The sequence below is a fragment of the Vicugna pacos genome, unplaced genomic scaffold, assembly GCF_048564905.1.
Source record: "Vicugna pacos unplaced genomic scaffold, VicPac4 scaffold_470, whole genome shotgun sequence".
Lineage (NCBI taxonomy): Eukaryota > Metazoa > Chordata > Mammalia > Artiodactyla > Camelidae > Vicugna > Vicugna pacos.
The window spans coordinates 1-16,784 of NW_027329148.1; the positions used below are offsets into that span (position 1 = coordinate 1).

The following is a 16,784-nucleotide window of genomic DNA, read 5'->3' on the forward strand; positions in this document are numbered from 1 at the left end:
TATAGCATATGCTGTACTTTGGGATTCCCTGGCATCCCCACCAGCATGTATACTCCGTTAGGATTTGGAGCTTTTTCTATCCAATCACTACTGCATCCCCAGTAGTGACTGGATAGTGCCTGACATTTAATGGAAATTATGTAAATGAATATGTTTGGACAAATGAATACACAGCATTTAATTGGGCCAGGAAATTAAGCTGAGGACTCATGGATATAAAAATCAATAAAATTTTTCTGTACTCTCCTGTACCTTTCCCTTGGATTAGAAAAGCAGCAATCACTGGTGGCGGCGGGGGTGGGGTTGGGGGGGTGGTGGCTGTTATGAGGAAGGGGAGGGGGGTGGTATGAACAAAACCTAAATAATAGAAAAAGGATCCATGTCTGTTTCAGTTTCATATGTCTTATCTTTTGAGATGCAGTGAAATTTTGAGATATTTTTGAGGATTAGGCTTAGCTCTATTTACTGAGAGTCAAGTAATATCTGGAACAAAGGAAGTAAACATCAAAACTCTACCTACGTGCTTTGCTGTTTATGACAGCCTTCAAATTACTCTCTGATTTATTTCTTACAAAAATCTTCCGAAAATAGCAAAATTATCATTCCTATTTTACAGCTAAAAGTGCAATCTGACATTAAACCAGGTGCCTATGGAAAAAAAGGCAAGGCGTCATTCCAGAAGCCCTGATGCTCTTCAGTAAAGCGTTGAAATAGCACCAACTTAACTGTGGGTAGTTACCTTATTTGTAAATACCCCCAACCTGTTGGGGCTCATGTTTTACTTTAAGTCCTGCTTTTCTGGGATGTTACGAATCATTTATCTGCACCATGGGAGGTTGCACAAATTCGTGATTACATAGTCGTATTATTTTTGTTTGTTTCTCACTGCAGAAGGATTGCTAATTACTCACCCAGGTCCTGGGAACAGCATCAATCAGTTATTTAAAAGTTAGGAATCTAACCAACACTATCATTTACTCCATTTCTTTAGTTTAGTTTATTTCAACAGACAAACACAACAATTCAACATCTTCAAATTTACATGTTACATAAAGTTTTCCTCTTTGTAGTTTATTGCAATATTTTTTCCTTTCCAGAAAACTCCAGATCCTTAGCTGTAATGCTCTCAGCAATAGACCACCTAGTCTTGTGCTATAATTAACCGATTCCCAGGAAATGGAGACTTTCCTCTAGGCTCAGGTTGTCTTTTTGCTCTTATAGCAAACCATCCCTGATCAATAAATACGTAGAAATGACTGAATTACCCTACACATAATACTGCTCTCCAAATAAACCATCACTATATTTTGATGTCTGATTTATATGTGGAGCCCCCAGAGAAGGTTAAAAAGTGTCATTTGGATGTAAAAATTATGACTTGAAACCTTTGGGATAGATACGTGTATTTTTTCTCAGTACTATAAAAAATAAATTATAGGTGTTTTTATTCTATTCTATTTTCAGTCCTATTTTTTTCTTTCATGTGGTTTCATTGATTTTATTACTATTGGAGTTTTATTTTACACGTAACAAGAATAGAAAGGAGATTGATTTTTTTCAGGATTTTGAAAAATACACATGGAATTAGAGCAAAAGAAAGAACACAGGGATAAATGGAAATTCTCAAATGAAAACATATTAAAATGAGAAAAGAAAAATACATCTAGTGAATTTACTCACAGGAGCTTTACTTTGTGGTCAGTTCCTTGCTCTTTCTTGTTTTCACCCCCTCTCCTCCTGGCTGGCCTTGTCTTTTCTCCATGGTGTCTCTGACAAGCCCTTCTCTTTGGTTCGCTCCGGCTTCCTCTGCCCATCCCTAGAAAGTCCAGGCTCCCCAGAGCTTATGCGTGGGTCCCTTCTCAATATGATATATTCACGGTGACTTCTTTCAGTCCAGCATTGCCACCTTCTGGGATTTGCTGATGACTTTCCGTGATCTGACGTGAGCTTTGGTTTTTCTCCGTATTTATCTGCTGTGTTCCTATCTGCTTACTGGTTTTCCAAATACTGAATTCTCCCTGTAATACCACTCACCCCTCATCAAGCTGACTTTCCTTCTTCGGTTAAGAAACACCACTATTCGCTCAGCCGCGCAAGAGGAGAGACTCAGAATCATCTCAGACACTTCTCTCTCCTTCACCTAAAACATTCAGAAAAAGAAATCACATTATTGTGGAAATTCTAGTTTTGTGGACTTTCTAGCAATTCTGTCCTGGTCTCTTCAGTCTCTCTGCCTTAGTCCATTTGGGCTGCTACGACAAAATACCGTGGACTGGGTGGCTTATAAATAACAGACATTTATTTTTCACGATTCTAGGGCCTAGGAAGTTCAAGATCAAGGTGGCAGCAGATTCAGTGTCTGCAAGAGCCTGCTTTCTGGTTCGGAGTGCCTTCTGGCTGTCTCCTCATGGGAAGGAAGGGGTGTGGATCGCCCTGGAGGTCCCATTATAATGGCACTTAATCCCATTTTTGACCAATCCACCATCAGGGTCTAATCACTTCCCAAAGGCCTTGGGTGTTAGGATTTCAGTGTATGAATTTGTTTTCATGGAGAACAAATATTCAGTCCATGGTGTGTACTGTTACTGTCTTGAGACATTTCATTCAACTCTTTTTGAAATCTTGCCTTTTCCTCGACTTTATTGCATTGTAAATGAAGAAACAAAGTTTTCTTTGTAAAACCCAAGTATGACTGTGTTACTCTCATATTATTTTTATTATCCACAATCCAAATACCTTTCACAAGGTAGCCTAATTATTGTTTCAATCTCCTCTCCCCGCAGTCTCTCATGGAGCATTTGTGCCTTTCCAACAATGACTCTCCATAAAGCAAAAGTCAATTTATTTTCACTTGCACTTGCTTTTGCTCGTACTTCATTCCTGTTACTCAGCTTACCATTCCTCTGCTTTTCCTTCCGTAGAAACTCCTATTCTCACTTCAAGATACAGCTCAGATGCTTCATCCTTTACTGACTAACACTCTTGGACAAGTGGGAGGATAAATGCTGCCACATCTGTGCTCCGTTTACGTAACACCCACATAGTGTTGGCTATGGTAGACGCTCTGCAGCATTGAGTGATCTCCATTACAGCTAAATTCTAGGCTTCTTTAAAGGCTAACACCTTGCTTAGTTTTTAATACGTTACGTGTTTTCCTGTATTGGAAGCACATGAGTTACATACTGGAAGCTTAAAAAAATATGTTCTACCAACTGAGAGGGAAAACTTTGCTTTCTTTTTAGAGAATAAATTCTTAAACTTCTGCTAGAGAGAGGTCCCCGGGGAATGGTCACTTTGGTTCAGGCCAGTGTCATGAAGTTCTAGTTACAGGTCTAAGTATGAGAGTAGAACCCACTCTAGTCCAACAACGCACACTGAAACCTTAATTGTCAAGTCTACAGTCAGCTCCTTAGTCTCCAGTCCTGTTCTCAAATTTAAAATATCACTGCTGAAATATTTTAGATCAGTGCTAAAATAGGAAATTGATAGAAACTAGGGATTATGATAAAGGCAATATTTTTGTTTTGTTTTTGTTTTTTAGTAGCAATAAAATGAAGTATTGCACTGAAGTAGACCTTAAATGTTCTTTGGGACTAAGTTAGATTAAGAGAGTTGCTTGCCTGTCTGCTTGATATAACTACCTGGATGTCTCACAGTTCTAATTTACCAAACCCCAAAGAGAAGTAATCCTCCATTCACATCATCCCCAGTTAATAAAACCTGTCTGCACATCTTAATTAATAGATCTCCCTCTTTTTATTACGGGTTATTACAAGATACTGAATATAGTTCCCTGTGCTATACAGGGGGACCTTGCTGTTTAAGTCTTTTATGTAAAATAGTTTGTATCTGTTAATCCTGAACTCCTAATTTATGCCTTCCCCTCCTTTCTGCTTCAGTTAAAAAACATTTCCCTTTTCCTACATCACTCAGTCTGAACACCGAGGAGACATCTCTGATGCCTCTGCCCCATCACTCCCCGTCATATTCACAGGCAGCCAGTCCAGTCAGCTCTACTGGCAACTTGGATCTCAGATTCATTCATTCACTTCTTTCTATCTTCACAGCTCACATCTACTCTACACCACCAGATCTCCTGCATGATTGATGTAATAGCTTCCCAGAAGGGTAGTCTTGCTTCCATTCTTGGTATTCCCCTCCACCAAAATCAATTTTCCAAAAGCAGTCAATGCTCTAAATACAGAAGTCAGATTATTATACTTCCTTAGCATAAAAGTCTCCAGTGGCTTGTCAGTTTCCCTAGACTTAAGTCCACGCTCTTCACTCTGGCCTATGAGGTCCCAGTCAACCTGCCTCTGCTGCTCCAGCTGATGTAATTAGAGCTTTAGAACAACAGAAAACTAGTATTCCATTGTATAAATATACCATGTCTTCTTTATCCAGTCATCTGTTGGTGGACATTTAGGCTGTTTCCATGTCTTGGCTATTGTAAATAGTGCTGCTATGAACATTGGGGTACAGGCATCTTTTTGAAGTAGTGGAATCTACAAAAAGAAGAAAAAAGAACATAAATACAAAACAGAAACAGACTCATAGAATACAAACTTGTGGTTGCCAAGGGGAAGGGGCGTGGGAAGGGACAGACTGGGAGTTCAAAATTTGTAGATACTGACAGGCATGTGCCCAGGCACAGAGTCACCCTCACTTAGGCCTCATGCTGTGAGATTGGAACAGCACATGGACTGTCAGCTGAGCCCTGCCTCTGCTTTAACAACGGATCTCTAGCAAAGTCACACAGCGTTGGCCTGAAAACTCCCTGCCTTATCTTAGCGTACGTTCTATCCTAAAACTGTATCCGGCAGCGCCACCTGCCAGCGCGTCTTAGAAAACACAGACTCTTCCCTCAGTGAGGACACTTGTCCTGTCTCTTTCCGTAAGGCCTCTTTGACATCAGCCAGGGGGAGAACGCAGGCCCCCAGATGCCCTCGTACTCCACACGCTTCTCCACTTATGTGGAGCCAACCCAGCCCCCAATGCCTGATCAGAGCCCTCCCGTGTCCCCGTCATGCTGTGCAGCGATGTAGGTGGTCACTGTTCATTCCTGGGGATGAGAGGACATACAAGAGCAGATTTCACTGAAAATGTGCGGGAGGCGAGATGGGGATCGTGATGGATGGTGAGCAGCTGGCAGCCGCTGGAGCACGGGTGTCCTGGGCTCCCCGAGGCACTGACTTCTGTGGTTCCAGGCAGATCAGACTTTGGATGGGTTGGATTCCAAAACAGCTGGCAGTCGTTGACTAAGAATTGGAGTTTAACCAGCGAGGAAGTCCCAGACCAACCCCCAAGAGATCTGTCCACCGCTCGGGCTTTGTAAACATGCGCAGGGCCGCCTGCAGGCACAGCCACGCAGCGTCCCGTCCGCGGGCTCTCACTCCCCGGGGCACGTGCATTGGGCAGTGGGCCCACCAGCAGCCAGAACTTGTTTCTTGCCTCCCACCAGCAACTCCCACGCCCCCTGAGGCCCGGGCACGAAGCACACGTCTCAGGGGACCACCCCCACGTCCTGGGACTCCTGACGAATATACCGCGGCCTCTCCTGCCGGCCTGGAGCGCCGGCTCTCCCCGCCGAGGCATCAGTCCCAGAGAGGCCCGCAGTTCTGTCTTTGGCCCTGGCGAAACCGTGGCTGCACAAGCCCTTTGCACTCGGCATCGCATGCCGTGAAGTTCCTAATTGTGTGTCACTTACTTTGGATTCCAAGACACGCAGCATGCGCAAAGGGACAGGCCCCGGTCACCACAGGTCGTCCGCCGGCTGGCCGCAGAGCGTCCCGCCCCGGCGGGTCCTGGCCCCCCGCGCCTCAGTGGCTCCCGCACCCCTCCTGCAGCGCCCCCACTTGGCCCCGGCACCCTCCCCGTCTCTCGTGCACACTGACCGCACACCACCCTGCACACGCGGAGATGATGTAAGGTGATCATGGCCACCTCTGAGCAGCAGATTCCACTCTGATTTAAGGTAAACCCAAAGCCCACTCTTGGGTTCTCTTTACTCACTGAGAAGGGTTGTGGGAACCCTTCAGCCCTTCCGTGTCCCTTCCTGGGCACAGAGTGGCCCGGGTGACACATCCTCCCACCAGTAGAGCTCACTGAGAACGCTTCTGTAGACGTGGAAACGAGATGTCTGTGTCAGAAGGACAACAACTCAATATCACTGGGTAACTTCTCATGATAGATTTGTATAATCAATACGGGTCTATTTTTACGTCCACTGGACACCGTAGAGCACCTTCCAGTCTTTTCCAAGATTGTTAAATTGAGACAAGTCATTGAATAATTTGTCCTATTTTTATTTAGAAACAAAGTGAATGGACTGAAATGTTAAATGTGAATGTACGTTTCTTAATTGCAACTTTTCTACTGAGTGTTTGCACTATACTTTCTGGAATCGTATTTAACAAAAATAAAGGCAAAAAAAATTGCTTGACTAAACTCCGTGGCCAATTTAATTGAAAAACAGACGACTGTGTGGATGTTTTAAAGACAGTCCTGTGTGTTTCACGTACCCTGTCATTTTCTACAATGCAGTCACCCTGTCCTCCTTCGGGGCCCTGGCGTGGGGTCTGCTCCCCTCCTGATGAGCAGCCCCATCTCGTGACAGGTGGGAGCAGTGGATGGGCATACTTTGGTGCTCAATTTTTGCACCTAAATGTGAGATTCCAGGGAAGAAGATTTGAATTATTTGTAATTCCTCATGACTAGTCTCTCTAACCAGTGTCTTCCCGCTATTTTAATCTTTTATAAAACAATAGGAAAAAAATCTTGCCTGCCTGAAATGAAATATGGAAGTTAGGGTCCAGCCTCACTGTTGGTCTGTGCCCCATGCAGACCTAGGGAGTCCTGGGCCCTTTGGGCAGATGGGGACGGCCACCTCCAGGCAGAGGCCTCGGTGAAACAGCACAATCCAGGGCTGCTGGGAACAGCATTTAGTAGAGTGAGTGATGGCTGTCATTGTGATTTAGAGAAAAAAACCCATCCCAGCCCAGAGTGGAGTGTGGGCCCTAATTGAGGCAGATGCTAATTCTCCTGCATCCTCAGAGAATGTCAGTGGGTGCCTCTGTCCCCCTTGCAGCCCTCCACATGCTTACCAGGGGGGTTTGGTAGACACTTTTATCAAAGTAAGAAGTTCTCTTCTTTTTTTACTTATGGATGGATATTGACTTTTGTCAAATGCTCTTCCTACGTTTAAAAAATATTCTTACAGATGCCTTCTCCTTCAGTGGGTTAATGGAGTGAATTGGATTGCTTTTCTTGTATCAAACAATCTTGCCTTCTTTGGGGACACTCAGCTTGGTCAGGATAAGTTTGATCTCTTTTTGCTTTGTGTTTGGGATCTTGGGGAGATGGAGATCGTGAGTGCAAGCATCATAATGTTCCTGTCTTACGCACTCTGTGTCTGATTATGGCACTACGTCCGTTGTCCATGTAACTTACAACAATTAATACAATACACATAGATTGTCTCAGTTTCTCTGGGGGCTTCCAGCCCAGAATCTCTCATCAGGCTGCAGGTGCTGCAAGGCTGTCCTGGGGAAGCCTCGGCTCCCCTGGGCCCGTGGATGAGGGTGCCCTCCGTCCTCCACCATCTCATGTGGCAACTGGCCCCGTGAGAGGAAGCACGGGGAGGGCGAGGGAGGGTGCGAGCAGGACACAGGTCACAGTCTTGTGCGACCTAATCTAGAAGTGGCACCCATCCCTCTTGCTGTGTTCTGTCTCTTAGAGTCACTAGGTTGGCCCACATGTGAGGAGAAGGGGTTATGTCGGGGCAGGAACCCCTGGCTGCAGGGACCCCGGGAACACCTGGGAACAGCGTCGGAGGCTGCCCGCCAGAAGCATCAGGGTCGTGCTAACCTCAGAACAAGGGTTGGAGTGGAGCCCTCTTTTTCTGTTTTCGGGAGAATTCTGTCTTTTACTTGTCTCCTGGCTACTTTAACATGTGTATTAAAAATCGAAAGTGAATTAGTATTTCTGTCATCCTCCCGAGTAAAGGCTGATCCTCTGTCGCCCTGCCCCCAAAGACAGGCAGGGTTATTATTGTTGCTTTATGTAGACCGTGTATTTTCTGGGTTTACGCAAATGTCACACATGCCTTTGCTCACCTTTATTTCTCAGGTCTCAGACCTTATATCTGCAGTCATTTTTCTTCTACTTTAAGCATGTATTTTCAGTTTCCTTGAGTAAGGATCTCTTTCGGTTAATTTTCTGACTCTTTTCTTTTCTTTTCTTTTTTGAAAAATATCTTTATTTTGTCCTTTTCCTAGGCAAGGGTTGCAAACATTTTCCATAAAGGGCAGATACTGTTTTGGGCTGTGGGTGTCCAGTAATCTGGTCTCTGTTGCAGCCATGAAGGCAGCCTGTGGGGAAATTGTAAAGGACTGGGTGTGGCTGTGCGCTAATAAAACTATTTACAAAGACAGGTGGTGGCCTCCAGGCTGTCTGACAACCCCTGTGCTAGGGAATACAATTTTCAGTTCACCGTTACTTTCAGTCAGCCCGTTAAAAGTTTTATTATTCTGGTTTTTGGCCTTCACTGTTGCTAATGGGATGTCAGCAGTCAGATTCATTTTCACCCAAATGAAGGTAATAAAATCTTTCCTTTGTAGCTGCTTTCAAGATCTTTCTTTAGTGTTCCTCAGTTTCACTCTGCCGTATTAAATATCTGGGTTTATTTTTATTTTTCCTACCCTTTTTGTACTGCTTTGTTTTTGCCAGGTGGTGAGGGTTAAGGGGTGGGCTTCCTGGCTGAGAAGTGTTCTTTCAACAACTCTGGTAAATTCTCGGACATGATTTTTTTCAAATATTGCCTCGCCCGTATTCTCCATGTGCTCTCTACCTACAGCTGGGTTCTGAGTGGTGTTAGGTGAGAAGGTCTACCCCAAATTACCTCTAACCCTTCCTTCCTGTTTCTTCTTCCCTTTGAGCTTCTGGGCCGTGTGTTGGGTAATTCCTTCAGGTCCATCTTCTTAGTGGTCTAGTCTGTCTTCATCTGTGTTTAATCTGCTATTTGCTACATCTGAGTTTTTCATTTCTACTATTTTTTTAGTTAATTTCTGGAAGTTCTGCTTTGGGTTTTCTTATAGTCTCTTATTCCTCGGGGATACTTTTAAGCTTTCATTTCTTTAAACATAATATTGGGCTTTTTTCCTTCCTGATTCTCTCTCATGGTGCCTTCTTTCCTTTTAGATAATGTGAATTTTTAAAACTACAAGCCGACCATTTTCCTTGGAAAACTTTGTGTAGAAATTCTTTGAGGCCAAGCTCGACGTCACTCATCAAAAGAGGATTTAGAACTCTGGGGTACCACCAACCTGAGCCACCGTAAGTGAAATTCTCTCCCTAAGGAATTTAGATCGCAGGTTAGCATTAATTCAGACTGAGAATCATCTCAGCGACCAGCTTCCTTGGTTATGAATCCTCAGGAGAGACTCCCCTTCTCATTCAGCCCTAAGTTTGAGAAGAGCTACTTCTTTGTTCTCTCCTCAGTTCTCACTCACAGCCTGCGTGAGAGGACGCCCTCAGAGCCTCATCTTCCCCCAGAGAGTCTTCTTTTCGGCTTAGTCTCACCCCCCACACACCCTGTGCAGTCAAGACCCTCAAAACTTTCCCGGGGAAGCTGACTTTGGGGTCATTTCCTGTTTGAGTTCTTGGTTTCACTCCCTGTTTGGTCCCTGAGGTTCCCTTGCTGTTGCGTCAGTGCAGCCAGTGCATCAGACACAGTACGAATCAGCGTGTAAGTTTTTGTAGGAGAAAATATTTGATATGCATTTGAAAGTGGCAGTCCTGTTATTTTTTTTTATGATAAAGATGTTTTACGTCCCAAATCAATTATTTGAGTGAAAGAAAAACAGTAGAGTCTACCATGTGGTTTATATGCTGCCTTGCTGAAATAGTAAATATATTTATAATTTTTCTGTGGGTGTTTCTGTGAGTATCACTTATCTGAGATTTGCATAAAGTAGGAGGTTAAATCTTTTGTTTTCCTTGGTATTAACCCTGATTGGTATTCTAAACAAAAATAGGAATGCTTCTAGGGAAAAGACCATGATTTCTAAATACATTTTCTCAATTTGGGATTTCTATCAGTTAAATTTTTTTCTTCCATCTTTAAAGATTTTATAACGGAAAAATGAAGTCAAACATTCCTGTGATTTTTTAATGCTAACTTTTCTCTGCAGTAAAAATGTTTAGAGCATTGATTGGGTTTATTAATCACTAAAATACAGTCCTCAGCCTCAGCACCAACTGAGCAAATAAATGCTTGAATGCAGATACAAATGGAAACTAGAATCGCTTGCTGACTCACATGAGGAAAGATGTCAGTTTGTTATTTCTTCTTCTTATTTCCAGCTTTATTGAGATATAACTGAAACATAACACCGTGTAGTTTAATACACCACTCCAGCCCCTGGCAGCCATTATTCCACTCGCTGTCTGTATGAGTTTAACTTTTTTTAGATTCCACACATGAGTGATCTAATTCAGCATCTGTCTTCTTCCGTCTGTCCATTTCACTTAGCATGATACCCTCAGTCAGGGTCATCCGTGTGGTCACCAGTGGCAAGACTGCTGTCTCCATCATGGCTGAATGATAATTCTGTTGTGTGTGAGAGGTACCTGTGCCTGTCTGGGTCTCACATCTCCTTTCCTTACCCATTCATCCATCAGTGGACACAGGTGGTGTCCACGTCTTGGCTCTGCAGTGAACACGGGAGTGTAGATGTCTCTGAGAGATCCTGGCTTCAGAGCCTTTGACTATTAACTCAGCAGTATGATCCCTTGGATCATAAAGTATACCTATTTTTAATTTTTTGAGCAACTTCCACGCTGTTTTCCACAGAGGCTGCACCATTCACATTCCCACCAACAGCGCACAAGGATTCCAATTCTATATCGTTACCAGCATTTACCTTTGGGGACTTTTTGTTTTATAATAAACATCCTAACAGGTGTGAGGGGATGGATGTCTCCTTGTGCTTTTGATTTGCGTCCCCCTGATGATTATGATGGTGAGCATCTTTTCCTGTACCTGTTGGCCACCCATACATCTTCTGTGGGTCATTTCCCTCAGTGGATTTGGCTGGTGTTTCTTTCTAATCTGATTCAGATCATGGCTCTGTGACAAGTATATCACAGGAGCAAAGCTTATGTGCCCCTCAGTGCACCCTACGGGATGGCACATGATTTCAGTGTGTCCACTGTGGATCACATTAACTTTGCTTATTGAATGTCATGTTTGCTAAACTTCTGCGTCACAAAGTTGCTATTTTTTTCCTTTAAGGGCAATAAGTATAAAATAATTGGCCTGTAATCTTCAAAGGTGTCATGTTTTTAAAAACCAGATTATAAAATAGAAGGAAAGGCTGAAATTCTTAAATGTGAGAGTAAAATAATGTCTGTGTCTGCCCCCCACTATATATATATGCAAACCTAGTTCCAGTGAGTACAGTGGCTTTACTAAGCAATCGATTGGGGATTTTATTTGAGAATAGAAAATAGTAATACAGGTGCATCTTTAATGAGTACTTCAGAGTCAAGCCTTGGGAAAGGATTTTTTAATTCTTTTTCATACAACTGTAATTTTTTCCCCTGAAGGTGTGATCATTGTTCACAGGTATTCGCAGAGGGACGTCTTCATCCTGTGCATGTGGAAAGTAACCTGAGAAGTCTAAGCTTCCTGCTCAACGACCCCCCAGAGCACCAGCCACTTGGCCTTCTGAAGAACTGTTTTATCGCTAATCAAAGAAGTGAGGGCTAAAAATATTTTCTAACAATATATACATGTGCGTGCCTTCTCTGAAAAGCAGCAGCTGTCAACATCATTTAACAACGTAGGAGCTTTCAAATTATTTTGGCATCAGATAAAGAATGTGAATTGCTATTTTCTGTTTTAACCCTCCCCAGGTTCTGGGAGATTTCACTGCAATTCTGTTTACAGTTTCTTGCTTCACAGCTCCCACAGAATTAGGGTCCTCCCTAGTGAAATCCTTCGGAGATGTGCACAGCTCTTAGACATTCTCTGACACTGCTCGTTCATCTCCTCACCGTGACCCTTAGTCCTCCCCCTTCATTGGTGAAAAGTGGCTAAAGTTAAAGGAGATTTGGGTGCAGAAGACCAACAGACCCCAGCCTGGACTCTCCCCACCTGAGCTTTCTTGGGCCCAGGCTCCCTGAATGCCGATGCTCCACTCCCCTCACACACCTGCTCCTGTGGGCTTGTGCCGTCATCTGTGGTTCCCCACAGCAGCCATTCTGCCTGCCTCTGGCTTTGGCCCCCTGACACTTCCTCCAAGTCTGGTTTTGGCTTGTACTTTGCTGGTGACCGTTCCACTTGCACTTTGTGATCAGTCACCTCAAGCTAACTCTGTTCACGAACTTAACCATTAGCCTCAGCAATGCTCTCTGCCCCAAACCCTGCCCTCCTTGGGCATCCAAACCCTGCAGGCTGGGACGGGAGCTATTTAATCTCACGCTGTTTAATCTGTTTCCCTGCTTGTCAGTCTGGAATACTAGCATTTAGTACCTAGTGCCTGGTTTTTATCAGGCACCCAGTTATCATTTGGTAAATAATACATAAATATTTCACGGGTGTTCTTAAACTGAGGGGTCTGTGTGTTTGCCCGGTGAAGCGTCATCAGCTAAATCAAAAAACCTAAAATGCAGAAGGTGGTGGTGCCCGGAGCCTGGAAACTTTCTAGCTTTATGTGATCTTAGGATGTGAAGTAGGTCTCTGAGAATGGGAAAGGCAAACGGCCAGACATGTTCTCAGTTTTAGAGTTAGGAAGATAATATGAGCAATTCTTAAATTAGTCCTTTTCTTTTATAGATAAAGTTTACTGCCCATGTTGAGCAGTATCTATCTTTTATAGCTAAAGTTTACTGCCCACTGAGCACCAGGGACAAGTAAAAGAAAACTTACAGAGGTCCTGACCACAAAGTTTATAATAGTTGACCCCCACGACCACCCTGGGAGTCGGTACAGCAGATATTAAATCACCATGTGTGGATAAGAAATAAGCACTTTGGGGAGTTAAATATTTAGCCCGAAGTCTCATCTAGGAGATGCAGGGATGGTCTCAGTCTTAGTTCTTTGGCGTGAAGATCCATTGCTCTTTCTAGAGTTATTCATCTTTAAATCCAGAAACATTAGTTACTTTCACCCTTGGCAATAAGTCTAGGTCATGAGAGTTGTCATATACCTATTGTTACCTGTTATTTTGTCTCATTCTTCCTACTTAAATAATATTCATGATAACATCTACCTTTAGATCAGATAAGAAGAAAGAAAAATGCACTACTTTGCGTATGTGCCAGGAGGAGGCTCTGAGGGTCTGCAGACAATGTTTTCTGAAGGCAATGGTTAGAATGCAGGCATATTTTTCTCTTATTTTGATTAGTGCCTAATGGTTCGCCAGCTCAGCTTTCCTCAGACTGTCCCACAACACTGATGACCAGTAACAGGAGAATGGGCGGCACCCCTCACAGGAGCGCTGGGAGGGCTGCCGTGATGTGTGTTCGGTGACTACCAGCCCTCATGTGCGGACTCAGGATGCAGATGCTGGGAAGCAGCCACGTGTGGATCCGGAAGGTCTGCTCAGTTAATGATCTCAAACCGCATAATTATTGAACTGAAACCCACAGCCTTCATGCTAACAGGGATCCATGCCTTTGTTTTTCTCACCTTTTTAAAAATTGTAGTGCTTTCCCTGCATGCAAATGAGATTCTTAAGGAAAACTTCACGTGATTTTCTTGAGGAGAAAAGCCTTGAGCTGTCACGCTGTAAAAGTGCAGTGCAAGAGCGGTAAGACTATAAATGTTCAGGGTTGAAAAAAAGGAGAGGCTTGGTTTCTGGCTTTAACAGAAACTAAATGAGATCAGGCAAATTGCTAAGCCACTCGGAATATTCTCAGTTAAAATGATAACTGTCACACACAAGAGTATGGCATAGGTGCCATCTGCAGTGCAGGTCGGAGGAGCTCTGTAAAGCACTCACGGCGAGTTCTCTGGGAGCCCCTTGTCACCCCCATGTCACAGATGGGGAGATCCCCCAGTGTCCCACAGCACGTCCCATCCAAGTTAGAAGAACAACACAACCCCAAGAGGGTTATGAATTCTAGTGTCCAACATGCTCAAATAAAGAAAATATGTTTTATATGGTTTTGAAGCAAATTTCCTGCTGAAAATTAGCTGAGTATTGGAATCATCCTTTACATGTCATTTCTCTTTACATCTTCACAGATGAGATTCCGTTAGGATGGAACCGAGGGCAGAGAAATGTTAAAGACTCAACATAATCACACACCAAGTTGTAGGCAGGCCTTTTAAAAATCACATGTAAGGAGTTATTAAGCAAATAAAGACGTATATCCTGGAGAAGTTGTCATAATCCATCTCATTGTTTTTTTTCAGTCTCTAAATGCTTGCTTCTAGAGGTAATTTAAAAATTGAGAAAAATGAAATGTTGTTTCAACAGTACTTGGAGGAGAAAAAAAACTCAATTTGAATGCAAACTCCAAAAATGCACCCATTACTGTCTAGCAGACAAGACCAATACCTTAATTTCTAGCATTATAAAGGGGACTTTTAAATGACACAGTGGAATGGGGGTGTGAGCTCCAAGGGACACTCCCCTCACGTCCTGGAGCAGCCAGGTGAGGAGGAAGACAAAATCAAGAGACCTCAAGAATCACGTCTGAACAGACAAAACTTGAACGTGTCCAAGCTACAAAATAGCAAATGCCCTCTTCCCCATAGTGTGAGTGACAGCTGCAGGTCCACCCCAGCTCACCCCTCCCTCCTCCTCCCAAGACTCCGTGAGACACCCAGTCATAGAACTGCCAGCCCCCTCAGAGCCTCCAGCCTAGAGCAGAGCCATTTCTTCAACCTCTCCCCCAGTTCACTTAGCACCAGCCAAATCCAATGATGGGTTCTTCCTAACAGCCTCTTAGGAGAAGCCCCAAGGGTTCCCCATGGTGTGTCTCCTTCTTAATGAGTAATAACTTGTGCCCTAGTGATGCTTGGCTGGAAGACATTAAGTCAGGATGTTGCCGAGTCCAAACTCATTCTGCTAGCCGCATGACAGGCCAATAAATTGGGAGACAACGTGTTGGGGCAAACAAAAGTGACTTTATTTGGAAAGCCAGTAGACCAAGGGGATGGCAGACTAATGTCTTGGGGAACCATCCTGCTCCAGTCCGAATACAGGCTCCTTTTATACAAAAAAAAAAAAAAAAAAAGGGAGGGGGTGTGTGGTTGGTTGTTGCAAACTTCTTGCTGCAGGCATTCTCTGTTCTTGCAGCCATCCTCGTGGGTCAGGCCATGGTGTCCCTGTAAACCGCCAACAAAACAAAGGTTATTATTCTCTATTTTGCAACTTCCCATCTCTACATGAGGGCAGAAGTGCTGACGTCCTTAAAGGTCAGAGCCTGGAGAACAGGCTCTCTTGTCTGTTTCAGGCTAAAGGTGCTGCACTGGCAAGACTGAGCTTGGAAAACAGGGCACAGTGGTTAAAGGAACAGATCCAGTACAGGGCCTGACCTGTTCTCTATTACAAGGACAAGTCGCCCAGGTGCGCGCAGCTGGGGTGCCGGGGGTGGAACAGTGAGCAAGAGAAACCACGGCCCTTGTTCCCACGGATCCTGCAGCCCAGTGGATGGAGACCACAGCACATAGACCTGCCAGGAAAGACAAAATTTTTCCTGATGGTTGGTCCAAGCAAGGACTCCCCAGTGAACTGAGGAATGTCTGGCTTTTCCTTAGTTCATCCATCTCTGTGGTAGCTACAAGCAGCCCCCAGAAGACCTCAAGAATGAGAGGCCTGAGATCTACAAGTTGCTGCTAGAAACATTTCAGCCTCTCCAGAAAACAGAGTGCAGCTGCCACATATGTTTAGAAGGGCCCTGGGCGCAGGCTGGCTGCGCGCTGGCCGGTGGGCCCTTTGCTCCGTGTCCCTGCCCCGGGCGCTGCCATAGCAACGGTCTGGACCCCCAGACCTTAGGCCGCGACCACCTGGGACCCAGTCTTCTCTCGCTCCAGAGGGTGGGGCGGCGGCGGCCTGGGAGGCAGCCTGGGTAGGTAGATGGGACCGACCCCTCCTCCGATGCCAGCAGAGGCAGCGGATTTGATTCCAAGCATGCCCTGTCACAAGCATGTCTATTACCCGCTCGCCAGGGGCCTGGGAGGTCCCGATACCTTGGAAGCCACTGCGGCAGGTGGGGCCACCATGGCCTGTGTCCCGCCCAGCGCGGCTTCAGGCCCCCTGCCCTTCTCCCAGTTCTGACCGTGGCTGGAGAGCATGGACTGGCGGCGGCTGAGCGCCTTCGATGTGGACAAGGCGGTGGGTGCCGTGGACGTGCTCACACTGCAGGAAAACATCATGAACATCACCTTCTGCAAGCTGGAGGGGTGCCCGCACTGCCAGTCGGGGGTGGACCCGGTGCTGCTGAACACCAGCTGCGATCCTAGGGAAAAAAAAAACATTTGAGGCACTTCACATAACAGAAGTCACATTTTTCACTCACATGGGGACGGATGGTAGGTGGATGGCTCTCCACTAAAAATTCTTTTTGCTCCCCTTCCGTAGTGCAAATATTTTGCCGAGGAGCTGCTGCCTGTGACGAGATGTGTAGACTTCTAGGGCTGACCCACAAATGCATCCCTGTTGGTCTTCACTCTGGCCCTGACCCCGTCGCCTCCAGTGCTGATGGAGCTGCCTTCAGTGAAACTTAGAGGACACACATGGAAGATGGCAGAGTCTCCTTCAGGCTGGGTC

The 16,784-nt window shown here is 44.9% G+C and overlaps 1 long non-coding RNA gene across 2 annotated transcripts; it reads left to right on the forward strand.

Annotated features, from left to right (window-relative positions):
- The first annotated feature begins 8,380 nt into the window (after positions 1 to 8,380).
- On the forward strand, positions 8,381 to 14,399 carry LOC140695587 (uncharacterized). Of its 2 annotated transcripts, none has more exons than XR_012071241.1 (3): positions 8,381 to 9,333; positions 11,627 to 11,843; positions 13,410 to 14,399. It is a non-coding gene; the product is annotated as an uncharacterized lncRNA (long non-coding RNA). The 2 variants fall into 2 exon arrangements; XR_012071240.1 differs by having other exon boundaries at positions 8,412 to 9,333; positions 11,627 to 11,759.
- Positions 14,400 to 16,784: the final 2,385 nt, after the last annotated feature.